Source organism: Microcebus murinus, chromosome 2 (genome assembly GCF_040939455.1).
Source record: "Microcebus murinus isolate Inina chromosome 2, M.murinus_Inina_mat1.0, whole genome shotgun sequence".
Taxonomy (NCBI): Eukaryota; Metazoa; Chordata; class Mammalia; order Primates; family Cheirogaleidae; genus Microcebus; species Microcebus murinus.
In genome coordinates this window covers 110,431,017-110,445,994 of record NC_134105.1, presented here as the reverse complement: position 1 = coordinate 110,445,994, position 14,978 = coordinate 110,431,017, and the positions used below count along the sequence as shown (strand labels likewise).

At 43.0% G+C, this 14,978-nt stretch overlaps 1 protein-coding gene across 3 annotated transcripts in view; it reads right to left on the bottom strand.

The window, feature by feature from the left end:
• DDR2 (discoidin domain receptor tyrosine kinase 2) overlaps window positions 1-14,978 on the bottom strand; it is a 167,643-nt gene that overhangs the window by 130,029 nt on the left and 22,636 nt on the right. For all 3 annotated transcript variants that reach the window (XM_076000338.1, XM_076000339.1, XM_012768649.3), the window contains exon 2: window positions 10,973-11,125. The gene's annotated coding sequence lies outside the window, so the exon portion shown is untranslated. The remainder of the gene's footprint in view (window positions 1-10,972; window positions 11,126-14,978) is intronic.

Here is a 14,978-nt window from a genome sequence, read left to right as displayed (position 1 = left end):
AGCTTTGTTCCAAAAAGAGCTGCAAAGATGAACTAGGCAAGATTTCTGCCCTTAAGCAGTTCAAGGTCTTTTGTCCTGTTAATAAGAAACAGAAGGAAAAAGAATGCTCCATAGAGAGAGAGAGGGAGAGTAAACAATTGGGAGCCGTCCATCTGCCCTGGCCGCTCTTGTGAGGTTGAGTCAGAAGATGACTCTGAACACCTCCTTCGAACAGTGCCCTTTTGTGCCCGAACATAGCAATGTCGCCCTCGGCACTCTGGTACACACTCAGTTTTCTCAACCTCTTCCGTTGTTTTTGCTCAGCATGGACATATGGGTGGTAAAGAGAAAAAAGGGGAGCAATGTATTTGCAGTCATTTGAAGGGAGAGATGGGCTCTGGAGTTATTCAAGAAATGAAGGCTAGGCCGGGCGCGGTGGCTCACACCTGTAATCCTAGCGCTCTGGGAGGCCGAGGAGGGCCGATAGCTCGAGGTCAGGAGTTCGAAACCAGCCTGAGCAAGAGCGAGACCCCTGTCTCTACTATAAATAGAAAGAAATTAATTGGCCAACTAATATATATAGAAAAAATTAGCGGGGCATGGGGGCACATGCCTGTAGTCCCAGCTACTTGGGAGGCTGAGGCAGGAGGATTGCTTGAGCCCAGGAGTTTGAGGTTGCTGTGAGCTAGGCTGACGCCACGGCACTCACTCTAGCCCGGGCAAGAAAGCGAGACTCTGTCTCAAAAAAAAGAAAAGAAAAGAAAAAAACCAAGAAATGAAGGCTAAACCAATGATTGTTAGAAGGTGAAACTACTCTCTGGTAGGTGCTGTAAAGTTCGCATTTATATACTGGCTCTAAAAGAAGAAAATCCTCTGACTCAAAATAAAGAAATGCAGACTTACTATGGAATCGTGTGTGACTTTTCTTAGGATTTTTGGAAATATTATAAATAATTTCTATATCCCTATCCCGTTATATATCTGGGGATCACATATTGGGCTCTAGTAGACCATAAATGAAGAATTTAGAGAAATGTGTATCTTTGTCCCTAAAGCTCGCTTAAGTAGGATTGTTTCTCCCCATGGAGTTGAATTTTTGTTCAAATGATATTATCTGTTATATCCTTGGCACGTGCCATAGTTTCTTTTTTTTTTTTTTTTCATTTTCTTTTTTCTGTTTCTTTTTTTATATCTTGAAGACAACATATTGTGTCCCACGTGCCATAGCTTTGATAAAAGGCGCTATGTATGAGTGGCCAAAGGATTCATACATGCAAGTCCCTGTTAATCAGAACCACTGAGGACAGCCTTAGGAAGGAAATGGAACATGAGCTGGCAAGTGTAGAACTTGACAGGGGGAGTGGGGAGGGACCCCTTAAGGCAGCAGTCAACCTGAGCCAAGGCTCAGCCAGACAGATGAAAGAGCACACCTGAGACAGTGAGGGAACAAGACTCCCCAAGCCATAGAGCTCCAAGGAACTTTGGCAACCTCCTAATACGCTACCTCGTTTTACAGGTGTGCCATCTGAGATCCAGAGAGGTGAACTGACTTGCCAAGACCACACAGCTGCACCACCCTGCTCATGTTGAAAGAGGCTCCTGCGCCACTTTATGATGTTTAATACATGCTCTTCGAGCATGCTATCGCCATGAACAAGTAGAGGTTCAGAAACGAGAAGCTATGTACATGTACAAGGAACAGCAAGTCCAAAAGGGCTTTTGATTTGAGTAGAAAATATATGTAGGGAACTAAGGGAAGTGAAGTAGAAAGATCAGTTGGGATTTGGTCCCGGAAGACCTTGTATATCAGACCAAGTGGTTTGGACCTTGTTTTCCGTGTAGGTAACAGAGAACTACTCCATACGTTTGAGCAGAGGTCAAATAGCAAACTTGCTAATTTTTGTCCCCATGAACAGACTGACATATGAAAATAATTTAACTAGGGGCAAGAAAAGATCTTACTGAGAGTAAAAAAGAAAGCTCCAAATCCCAGGGAAGAAAGGAGGTTACCTTACTCGAAAAGCAATAAGTACTCCTTTATAATATTGTCCTTTTTTAAAAAAATTATATACTTTCTTTTATTTCTTCTTCTGATATAAAACTAACACATGTTCATTTATGACCTTTCAATTGTATAAAGAACCAAATTCTCCTCACCTGAAGGCAAACATAGGTAACATTTTGGCATATTTTCATTAGGAGTTTTTTTTCCTATGCACTTTTTGCATAATTGATTTCATACCTTTATACACTTTGTGACTTCTATTTTCACTTAATATAATACCATAAATCCTTTCTGTGTTATCTCAAAATCTCAAAACCCATCATTCTAAAGGCTTATAACCTAAAGACTTAACCATACCTTCAAGGCTGAGCATTTAGGACTTTTTTCCATATATATAAACATAATGCTGTAATAAATGTCTTTTTATATAAATTTTGTCCTTTGCAGGCTATTCCTTAGAGTAGATTCATAAAAGTCAAATCCCTAGATCAAATAGTATGGATATTTTTTTAGGTCATTCATACGTTTTGCCTGATTGATTTTTATTTTTAATTATTTAATAGGTTTAAAAAATTTGTCTACAATTCTGGGGTTGGGGAAAAGTACTAGAGTTTTTATTGAATGAAAGTAGTTTCTCCTGTTTTAATAGTTTTACATTAGTCAATATATATTTCATATTTGGAAAAAAGAGAAGTCTCCAGAAAATTAGTTTATAGGGGAAAAACATTAAACTAAATTAACTTTATTAAAATTTTAATTTGTGTAATTTTATTTAATAAGTTTATATTTAATAAATATATAATCTAAGATTTAATATTTTTTCACAGCTGAGAAAGTGCTTTATTATCTATAAAAGGAGCTGAAGAACTAAAAAAATTCATATTAAATAAGATTAAATATAATGTCTACTCTGTCCTTGACCACTTTTTGTGTTGTTGCTTTCCCCTGTCTTCTAATCAGTACTACAGCTCCTTCCTTCTCTTCACAACCTACCCCACCCCATACTCGTCTAGCCTCCTAGATTCTTGGCTTATCAGTTCTGTGATTTATTAAGTGAGATTCCATTTTGCATTTCCTAGTACAGGGCCCAAGTCCATGTGCTAAGGCTTCTGCACCCTTGCCCAGGGCCTTGGAAAGGAAAGTTTTGCAATAAAAAGATTAATGGTGCTTTCCTGATCTTCACAGCCTTCATGTTTCTCATTATCTTCCCTTGAATGCAACCATCAGCTTTTGTTCTAAAGCCACTCAGAGGCTAGTCATTGCTCCTCCCAGAACAGGGAAGCTTCTCCAGGGCTGATACTATGAAGCAAGCCAAATTGCCAGCCTCTTGTGTAGTCAAAGTCCTCTTCGCTCTACTCCACCTGGCAAGGCTTCACCTGGCACGGCTCTGCTGCAGGCTCCTTCACTGCCCACCTGATCCTTTGCTGGGCCTCCCAACACGTCCCCTATTCCCAGCTTCTTCCTCTTCCAATCTTACTTATACACTGCAGCAAGATCAAGTGTTCCTGGAGCAAAAAAGTCATATCATCTTACAACTCTGCTCAAACATCCACAGTGGTTCTTTATTACCTACATGAGAAAAAGTTCCAATATTTTGCAATGAATCAACGCATATTTATTTATCAAGTTGACACTAGACAGGGGAGCCCTCCAGCAAGCTCTATGTGCTTTTTAATGGATAAGCCAAAGTATGAAGCACTATGGGATCTGTACAATGAACTCTGTGTCTAATTTGGTAGCTAAAACAGACTCGCGAGAGGTTAAATAACAAGGCTCCGGCTTCTGTCTCTTCTTAGTCCGCCAGTCCTGCCTATTGGACTGCCAGATCTCACACTCAGCATGTTTCAAATTCAGCTCACTCTCTTATCCCCAAATCTGTGTTTTCAATCTGATGGTCTCACTATCCGGGTTCTCAACACAAGATATATACAGGCAAGGGATATGGGGAGAATTGAGGGGCAGGAGATTTTGGCCTTGCAGTGCCCATCAAAATACAATTATTCACTTTCTTAGTTTGTGCTTAGGACATGAAAGGGACACAGAAATTGATAAAACATATCCCCACTGCTGTGAGTGTACAATCCAGTGCGAGAGACATAGAGCTTGCTGAAGAGTGTCCCCTGTCCGGTGTCAACTCACACCCCCAAATTGTGCCTCACAAACCAGAATCTCCAGCTCCTTCCCCATTCAGTCATTCAGTCTAGGAAAGGTGGACTTAGGACATCTCCACAGATTTTCTTGATTCTCTTGCACTTGTCTTCTACTGAATCCTAATCAATCTAGATGTTAGGACAATCATAGTAATACCTGTGAGCACTTTATATTGATGAAACACTCTTCTGAACATTATCTGATTTAATCTTCACCAAAAAGAACTCACAAGGTGTGTGTGTTTTTTTTTTAAACCACCTTCATTTTATAGCTAAGAAAACCATGTTTAGGGAAGTTAAGCCACACAACCAGGTGACTTCCAGTGTAATAAACATATGCTTAATTTCTGATATGTGTCAGCCACTAAAAAAAGAAACATATGAATAAAGCTCTCTTCCATCGATGACTTTACAGTGACAGATATCTCAATGGATAATTTTGGTACAAAAGCAAAGAGAAGGACCAACCCAACTGGAAGACTGATTCAAGGAAGGTGCGTGTGTGGTAGGGCTGGGTGGGTATCACACACCTAAACTGGAACTTGAATGAGGAGTGAGTTAGCTCATCGATGGGGAAACCAGAATTTGAACTCAGAAGTGTCTGACTCTCTTGTTCATGGTTTTCCACCATCCTGTTACACAGTAGGTTTTCAGTGGCTGTTCACTGAATGAATGAATGAATGAATGAATGCATTGTGCTTCTACCAATAGAGATAATGGCTGAAATGTCAGCCTAAACAGTAACTTTGGCTTTCAAACCCTCACATTCTGACCAACTGAATTAATCAGCTAATGCACCTTAGGCAATTCCAGGGAGGATCCCCAGCCATAGGGCAGGTGGCTCTCAACATAATGCACCCTAATTTACCTCTTCAATCTCCCAGAATTGGTTGGAGGTGAGACAGACTCTAGAATTAAGGAGAAGATTCACCACATATGTCTACACCACCTCTTCAAAAACCCTTTTTAGTGTCCTGGGCTATGCAGACAAAGGGAAAAAGAACTAAGTTAGAATAAATCTCCTAGAGCCATAGCAAAGATTCCCACAGAAGCACACATGAAAACTCTTTGGCTCTGAGATAACTCTGGATAAGGAAAAAGAATCTCAATTCTCCTACACCCACCTCCTCTAAAATTTGGTTCTGGAAGGAGAGCCAGGATTTCCAAGACTTGGAGAATGCAGCACAGTGCCCACATCCTCAAGTGACTGCTTGGGGCCCCCCTCCCTCCTCCCACAACCTCCGGCTCCACTGTGTTTGTGGGGCAGATGCCGCCATGCCAGCCCCTCTTCCATATTTCCTGCTCTTGGCCCAAGTCTCTGCCTTCCGTCTCTGTATGCTTGGCCTACACATGCAGCTGTTCTTGGCGCTTGTGTGTGCCAGCATTTCACAATTCAGAAACCCCAAATAAGAGACAGGTGGTGCGATTCTCCAGGGGAATTAAAAGAAGGACTCCAAGCCCACATTGTCTGAGTCTGCCTGCCCAGAGAATAGCCCAGAGGTGGACTATTTGCTCCTACCTTTTTGGGAATAAAATGTGGATTATACCCAACCCATACAAGGCTTTCTATTTCCTTGGCCCCAGACAAATTTCTAATCAGAATTTTCTCTTGGCTCTTTCCAATTCTTGGGGAAAGTCAAACTTACCTTGCTTGAGCAATGAATGGAATTAATTTATGGAGGAGGAAGTCATCAGCTCAACAAAATTATGATCATTCCTTTGAGAAGGGAGGTAATAAATGGGCTTTGGAAAGTCAAAGACTCTGTGATATCATTACCTGGATCAATTTTGGGACTTAAGACCCTTTTTTGGCCATTTGAGAATTATGATTTATGATTCAGCTTCTCCATGAATAGAGATGGATTAAGATGGGCTTGCAAATTTTGCCACTGGGGCAAAATATTATAGCTACTTCCATTTCTTTAAAGAAACATTTAGGGTCCATCTTATAAGCTGGGATTGGCAAACTTTTTTCTATAGAAGCCCAGATATTTGAGTCTTTGCCGGCCATACATTCTCTGTCACAACCATTCAACTCAGCTGATACAGCACAAAAGCAGCCATAGACAATACGTAAATAAATGAGTGTAGCTGTGATCTAATAAGACTTTATTTACAAAAACAGGTGGCAGGCTGGATTTGGCCCGCAGGTCATATTTTGCCAACTCCCATCTCATAAACCATTTGCTCTATGCAACAGTGTCACTCTGAGGAGAGAATGTGTCCAGTGACATTCTTAAAAAGGAAGTTGATGCTTTGATACAACAAAAGTTTGAGGTCTGGTTGTTCTATCATTTCCTAAGTAACTTTGAATAAAGTCAGAATCTACATTTAACATGAGCCCTAAGTCATTCATGTACATTACATCTGGAGACAAGCAAGTCTCAAACGCTAATCAATTTCCAGATTCTGATTTAGTCTGAGGCCTGAGATCCTGCATTTTTAACAAGCTCTTAGGTGATATCGATGCTGTCAGTAGATGATACTTCAAATAGCAGAGATCTATTTTAGACTATTCTATACAAAACCCACTGCTGGAATAGAACATGGGAGCAGTTATACCACCACCACCTACCCAGTCCTTCTACCTCCCAAACAAAAGAATGCACATAAAATACTATGCTAAACGTTGTGCAAAAACAAAAATACCTGACAGAGACTCAGACCTTAACTAAGAGTGGATCACAATTTTTGATGGGGAAAAAAAATCTCCTATACATAAAGCATTAATCATATAAAAGATCACATTAATATTTCTTATAAGACAATTAGATATAAGTGAGAAATCCTGAAAAATTCTATGCATGTCTAGAAAGGAGACCCCCAGTCCTTCTCATCCATTATAAAGGAGGAAGCAGGGGCTCTATGCTCCAAGAGGCAAGAACTTGGAGCAGGTTCAGGATCAAAGGCCATTCAGTGAGCATTGCCAGCCAGGAATACTTAACAACATTATTCCTGAAGCCCACAATGTGAGGTTAAAATATCTAGTGTAATATGAAAAATTATAAAGAGATGAGAATTGAAACAATGAAAATCAGGTTCTTGCTAGCAGCCCAAGATCCACTCTGAGAGCAATAGAGCTTGTGGTTGACCCTTCAATCTACCCTTGTAAACTATGAAGAGCAAAACAAAAACAAAAAATTGAGATCTTAGAAAATGCTGGCTCAAAGTGTCTCATGCATACATGTATTTTAGGTCCCCAGATGATTTATTGTTGACACCTTAAATCTGATTCAGAATGGCAGCCACACTCAGCAAGAGGAACATCAGAAATGAGCATCTGCAAAAGGGAAGCCATCCTTCCCTCCTAGAGCACATCGCACACAGATGCTGAATCCCTAAGATGGCATCCAGATGTCTCAGCCCAGCCAACGGTCAGGGCTTTCCCTGAATTGGCAGCTACCCTCCTTTCCAGCTTTATTTTCCACCACTCTGCAACCCAACCCTTTGCTCCAAGTAGATTGCTATTGCCTCTCTTCCCTCCGCCCCAATGCCCAGCACAGTCCTTGTCCCCCAGGTCACTCTGGGTCCTTATTGCCTAGCTCAGCTCCAGCAATAATGACTGCCCTACACCTTTCCTTCTACACATTGAATTCCTTCCTAGCCTTCAAGGTTTGGCCCAAGTTCCACACCCTCTATACCCAAGGCATGTATTCCTTGAGCATCCCAGCTTCAAATGTTCTCTCCTTCCCGATCACTGTTCACTCTCTTGACTCACATTTACCCCCTCTAAGTGTAGTTCCCTTTTTTGTTCCTTTCCTCTCCTGTTAGCTCATAAGAAACTTAGGCTGGGATCATTTCTTATTTATATTTTTACCCCTTCAAACCACTTCCAGAGTCACCCATCACAGCTGTCCAATGAACTTCGTTATTATTTTAGTAAGTGAAAATACCGTCCCAAGTTCTTGAATCCCATGAACCTATTAAGGAGCTTGTGCTCTGAGCCACAGTTCTTTCTTGAAGTTGCTGAAGTCTGCTCTCAGCTTACGCTTTTCAGAATGTTTCTGGAGCCCTGTGCATCCAGAAATGTCTAGGTTAACCTTCCACTCCTCCCCTCCATTTTGCTTTGAAGGGCTCTTTCCTCAGTTTCTGATAGTTTCTGTCCCTCTCTGCTGGTGGTAAACCCACAATAGCTGTTGGCTTTCTGGTTACTTAGGCGCTGATCCTGAGTTTACCTTTTCTAAATAATCCTGGCACAGCCACATTCCAAAATCTCAGATGTTGAGGTCTACACAGCAATGTGATCACCGAGTCTCTGGCTGCAATGCATTCAGTGACAAGCAGACGTCCCCCAGGTTTGTTCCCATCACAGCCCCAACCTCCACCATCCTCACTGCCACCCCTATCCCCAGCACCCAGGATGTGCTGTCTTCACGCCCTGGAAAGCATGCCCAGAAGGACACACGAAACCAGAAGCTCCAATCAGGAACTCATGAGAAACAGACCACTCCCAGGTCCCTTGCTGTGGGAAAGAGACAGCTTCTATCTAATGGAATAAAATCAAGTGACTAGTGGAAACACGGGTTTTCCTCTTTAAAGGGGAAAGTAATGCTGGCAGAGTTGCTCTTTTGAGCTGCCCTCCAATGATCTTGGAAGAGTCATTTTAGGAGAAAGAAGGAAAGGAAGAGAATGTGAGTGACAAATGGAGAGAAGCACATGGAGAAAGAGAGGGAGACAAAAGAGAGAGGAGAAAAAAACAGGAGAAAAACAGAGGGGGAAAGGAGGTGGGATGGAGAGAATGAGGATCAAGAGGAGAAGGGAGCAGAGTAGGATGCGGAGAAGGGGGGGAGAAGGGGGAAGAGAAGGGGAAGAGGGAGGCGAGGGCAGAGGAAGCCTGGGGGGCCATACTGCTGGGTCTCACAGTCACCAGCCACTGGTGCTGTGGCAATCATGACTCTTCCCTCTGGGAGCTCTAACATCCAGGAGGGGACAGGCTCCCCACTGGCTTATTAAAAATATTCAATGCTACAAAATCTGTGCCAGAGTTCCCTCGCCCCCAAAATAAACGACTGAACAGAATTCAGGGGGTTTTATCTCCAAAGTCTGTGGTTACCCATTGAAGATGCAAGATCTTTGAAAATTAGATGGCCACACATACAGATTAAGCCTCATGGTCCACATTACCCATTAATAACTTCCCCTTTTCCTCACAAGCGCTCCAGATTGGATGATAAATTATTTGGTCTTCCCATTAATAAGAAACACAAGAAGCTGAGACGTATTAAACTTCTAAACAGACTGAAGTACTCAGTCTGATCATTCCCCAAGAAAGAATGAGCCTGGATTAGTGACCAGAGGACTCTTCCTTATAGAAGCCAAAGTTCTTGAGACAGTTCCGGGTATGAGACTGTGATAGTGGGGTGCAGGAGGACACCCAAATCAGACTTCACATGACAAGGCTATATATAGCACTTGCCTTAGATATTGAAATAATGATTACTGGAAATAGTTATTTAAAATCGCATGGCAGGGGAAGAAAAGACCACAATGATAGTTTCTGAAAGGTAAAGTAGAATGATTCATAGATAAATAATGTTTGGGAAATCTAATGTAATAGAGAAACCCTGTAATAACTTCTGGTTAGTGGTTAAGTGTAGCTATTCATTCTAAAATGTACACTGTGAAGGCTCCAGTTAAGACCTGTTAGCTCTTCAGGATCTCTGAAGTACCAAGAGTCTGCCATAACAGGAAGAAAGGAGAAAGGGGAGGGGAGGGGTGGGGAGGGAAGGGAAGGGAAGGGAAGGGAAGGGAAGGGAAAGGAAGGGAGGGGAGGGGAGGGGAGGGGAGGGGAGGGGAAGGGAGGGGAGGGGAGGGGAGGGGAGGGGAGGGGAGGGGAGGGGAGGGAAGGGAAGGGAAGGGAAGGGAAGGGAAGGGAAGGGAAGGGAAGGGAAGGGAAGGGGACGGGAGGGGAGGGGAGGGGAGGGGAGGGGAGGGGAGGGGAGGGGAGGGAAGGGAAGGGGAGGGGAGGGAAGGGAAGGGGAGGAAAGGGAAGGGAAGGGAAGGGAAGGGAAGGGAAGGGAAGGGAAGGGAAGGGAAGGGAAGGGAAGGGAAGGGAAGCTCCAGGCTAAGAAGGTCTCAGACCCATGAAATTGCTACAGTTCTAGATCTGTTGGTGGGATTTGAGCCCGCCAAAGGGATGAACCAAGAAGTTCCATTCAGATCAAAATCCACCTACAGCAGACCACCTTGGTATGTGGGAATGCTTCCTGGTTTCCTAACAAAGCTTCTGCAGTGTTCATGCTTCTCTTTTTGCCTTGACTCCTAGCTAAGTATTATACTAATCTGCAGTAAGTAGCCCTGGGCTACGTTTTCTTGTACATTTAACTCTCCCAGAACTTTATTATAAGACTCTTGTCCCATTATCCTGGTTTTAAAGGTTCTATTAAGTATTGTTTTACTCTAAATCACCTCAAATTATCGCTAGGAGGAAGCAATTTATAAAAGAAAATTTTAAAATACGATTGTAATATTAGAAGACATATCAATCCAGGAAGTCCAGAGATTCCAGTGGGCCCTGTAGGCACAGCCAAGTTCCAGAACAAGGTCAGATACCCTGGGTCACTCAGAGCTCGATAAGACTCCCTGAGCCAAGACACCCCAGGACTGCCCTCTAATCTAGGGTTGTCACAACTGGATCAGTGGCAGTAGAATGAGTTAGTTGACATTCAACATCATGATCACATGACATTTGGTATCAGCTCTAGGCACAGAATCCGAGCGCTCAACTTTCCCTGTGACACCAGCCAAGATACATGAGGGGGTCCAGGGGAGCCACGCCTCTCTGCCACCACCCCCAAGCTCATGCAGTGACAGGGATTCAGCCACTGCCCCTACTTACATCAACAGGTGCAGGACATTCTCTGTGGAGCAGGATCCTCAGAAACAGCTAGCCTTTGCTTCTCTTCAATTATTTCAGCTTCTTCAAAATAATTCAAGCCACAAGCCTTGGAACTTTCTAGAGCATGGAACCCCAGACCAGTCGTAGATCTCCCTTTATGGAAGCAGGGGAAAAAGGGAAAGCAATATTTTATTACAAACTTTAGCTTCATTCACATTTCTTTCCTCCTTGGCACTCCAATCCACCACTGTATACAACAGAAACCTTGCAAGCACACCAGGGGCTGAGGGAGTTGGACACATCCCAGAGGACCTTGAAGGGCTTCCGTTTATGCCTACTAGGATTTACCTGGTTAGAAGTTAAAACTGAGACTTTTAAGTGTATCACGTATGAGTTCATTAAATAATAGTAATTATGATAACATAAATAATAACTTTCATCAAAAAAAAATTTAGTGAGAAGAGTGACATCGTTTTACATTTTTTTTTAATTTCTTAAATATTTGGCTTCACTGAACACAGTTGGATTATCATATCTGCTTCTGGATTCGATTTGTTGCAATATAACATGTCACTTAACCTCTGGAAAACTCCACCGTACACTCACGGGAGAAGGACAGTGAAAAAAGCAGAGCTAAGCTTAGCATTACTAGGAAAATAATTTTGATCTGTGGGTCCCCTGAAAGAATCTCAAGGACTCCCAGAGATCCAAGACAAAACTGGGAACCATTGCTCCTCAGGGTGTCTCCCCCGCTTAAGAGGTAACTAGTTATCAGGTACTCAGTAGTTTTCTAGAAATACTGACACATATATAAAAAACTATGGATGCATAGATTTTTTTTTTTTAATTTTAAAAAATCAAGTGTTAGCATACCCTACATTTCACCTTGTCTTTTCTGTTATATGTGTTGGGGATAGACAGCTCCATTTCAGCACACTTAGTTACTTCTTTTTTTTTTTTTCTTTTTTTTTTTTTTTTTGAGACAGAGTCTCACTCTGTTGCCCAGGCTAGAGTGAGGGCCTTGGCATCAGCCTAGCTCACAGCAACCTCAAACTCCTGGGCTCAAGCCATCCTCCTGCCTCAGCCTCCCAAGTAGCTGGGACTACAAGCATGTGCCACCATGCCCGGCTAATTTTTTTTCTATATATATTTTAGTTGGCCAATTAATTTCCTTCTATTTATAGTAGAGACAGGGTCTCACTCTTGCTCAGGCTGGTTTCGAACTCCTGACCTCGAGCTATCCACCCGCCTCGGCCTCCCATAGTGCTAGGATTACAGGCGTGAGCCACCGCACCCGGCCTAGTTACTTCATTTCTTTCCACTGTCCCATTGCATCCCACCGAATGGATGTCACAACACACAGTGGCACAGTTCAGGTGGGTCGCTGAATGGCTGCTGCTCCTCTAGTGAAGGATCCAGAGCTTCCTGGGAGCAAAGTGGCCACACTGAGCAAGAACAAATGCTTACGTATCTTAGGACCGTTTCCCTCTGGCTTCTGCTTTAATAACAAGGCACGCAGCAGAAGTTTCCAAACTTGAGAAAACACCCACGCTTCTACTATACTCGTGCCACTGTTTACTTGGGGCTTACCCCACTACTCCAAAAACTTTAAATTAACTAGCTCTGAGCCAGTTTTTATAGGGATGTTTACAAACACCAGGCTCTTCGGGTCCTTGAAACACTGTTACCGTCATCAGTGTCACATCATCTTTAGGGAAGAAAGTAGGGCCCAAATGTCCCCACACAGTATTCTTGAAAGCTGTTTCCTGCAGTATTAAGGTGAAAAAAGGTCAATCCTGTCAGTTCACAGCTTACCTGGCGTAGAAACTAGGGGAAACCCCACCTCACACAGCTATTTAATAATTTGGTCTGGTCACACAAAGGCCTCAAGCACTGGAAGTGAACCGTCTGGGTTCACTTCCTCACTCTGAGATTACTAGCTGTACAATCTCAGGAGGTTACTTAGCTTCTACTTGTAAAATAGAGATGATACCTAATCACATACAGTTACTAAGAAGAATAATTGGCTGGGCGTGGTGGTTCATGTCTGTAATCCTAGCACTCTGGGAGGCCGAGGCGGGAGGATTGCTTGAGCTCAAGAGTTCGAGACCAGGTTAAGCAAGAGCAAGACCCCGTCTCTACTATAGATAGAAAGAAATTAGCCAAACAACTAAAAATAGAAAAAATTAGCCAGGCACGGTGGTACATGCCTGTAGTCCCAGCTACTCAGAAGGCTGAGGCAGGAGGATTGCTTGAGCTCAATAGTTTGAGGTTGCTGTGAGCTAGGCTGATGCCATGGCACTCTAGCCCAGGCAACAGAGTGAGACTCTGTCTCAAAAAAAAGGAATCTTTCCTTCCTCTCCAAGAAAATACCAAATGGTGGATGACGCTGGTGCAGCGGAAGAAAAAAAAGTTAATAGTAATTTATACAACAGAGTTTATGAGCTCCTAGTATGTAATATGTACTACAGTCGATATAAAGATGAAGAAAACATGTTCATCTTTGGCCTCAAATAAGAGACAGTGGATAAGATAGAGTAAATATAACTATTAATGTGGTTTTATAGATATACACACACACAAAACCACATATATATATGTATATCTATATCTATATACATATATATAGATAGATAGATAGATAGATTTGGGTTGCTGGGGTAATAAGATAGAAGAGAATAAGGTGCTAAAACAAAGAGAAATCAAGCCAGCTGAGTGTTCCCTGAAGCCTTGTTGAAGGAGTGAGGAGGCATCATTTGAGCTGACTTTTGAAATATCACTAGGATTTAGCCAGGTAGAAAGGGAGAAGATGGCTGGGCGCGGTGGCTCACGTCTGTAATCCTAGCACTCTAGGAGGCCGAGGCAGGCAGATTGCTCGAGGTCAGGAGTTCGAAACCAGCCTGAGCAAGAGTGAGACCCCCATCTCTACTATAAATAGAAAGAAATTAATTGGCCAACTAACATATATATAGAAAAAATTAGCCGGGCACAGTGGCGCATGCCTGTAGTCCCAGCTACTCGGGAGGCTGAGGCAGCAGGATTGCTTGAGCCCAGGAGATTGAGGTTGCTGTGAGCTAGGCTGATGCCACGGCACTCACTCTAGCCTGGGCAAAGTGAGACTCTGTCAGAAAGAAAGAAAAGAAAAGAAAGAGAGAGAGAGAGAGAGTGAGAGGAAGGAAGGAAGGAAGGAAGGAAGGAAGGAAGGAAGGAAGGAAGGAAGGAAGGAAGGAAGGAAGGAAGGAAGGAAGGAAGGAAGGAAGGAAGGAAGGAAGGAAGGAAGGAAGGAAGGAAGGAAGGAAGGAGATGAAAGTCTAAGAAAAGGGAGCAAATCGACAGGCAAGCTATGGGACGAGGAGATGCGTAAACAGTTGGCTGGAGGACAGGAACATGGAGGTGACTGAAGATGAAGCTGCAAGATGGCTGAGGCAGGAAGACACAGGCTGTGGGTGCTGGCAAGGGCTGGGCATGCGAGGTCCGGGAAAAGCTTTGAGGGAGAGGGCTGGCACACTCAGGGGAGCTCCGTGTGGGGGGCTTTAGAGGAGACACCAGGCCAGAGTGACCAATGAGAGCCTGATCCACAATAACAACATCAGGAAGGGAAAAGAAATAATTGGAGATACAATAATACTTCGGAGAGGAATGAGGATTGAGCAGTGACTAGCTGCAGGAGGGAAGAAGGAAGGAGTCAAAAAGAAGCTCGAGTTTCCAGCCTGCATGTGACCAGAAGCACTATTTTTTCAAATTATTTTTTTAAAACCTGGAATCGGTTTGTAAGGGAAGATAGTGAGTTTGGTTTTGAACATAAGGATTTTGGTTTCCTTAGAATGGAAACAGACACATCAGCAGAGAGGTGGAAATGTGAGCCAGGCATTCAAGAGAGTTTGGTGTTAGAGATACATATTTGAACTTCGACTACATAAAGGCAATAATTAAAGTCTGTAAACCCAGATGAGATGATCTGGGGAAAAGAAAGAGAAAACTGAAGACGGAATCTTGGTGCCCACCT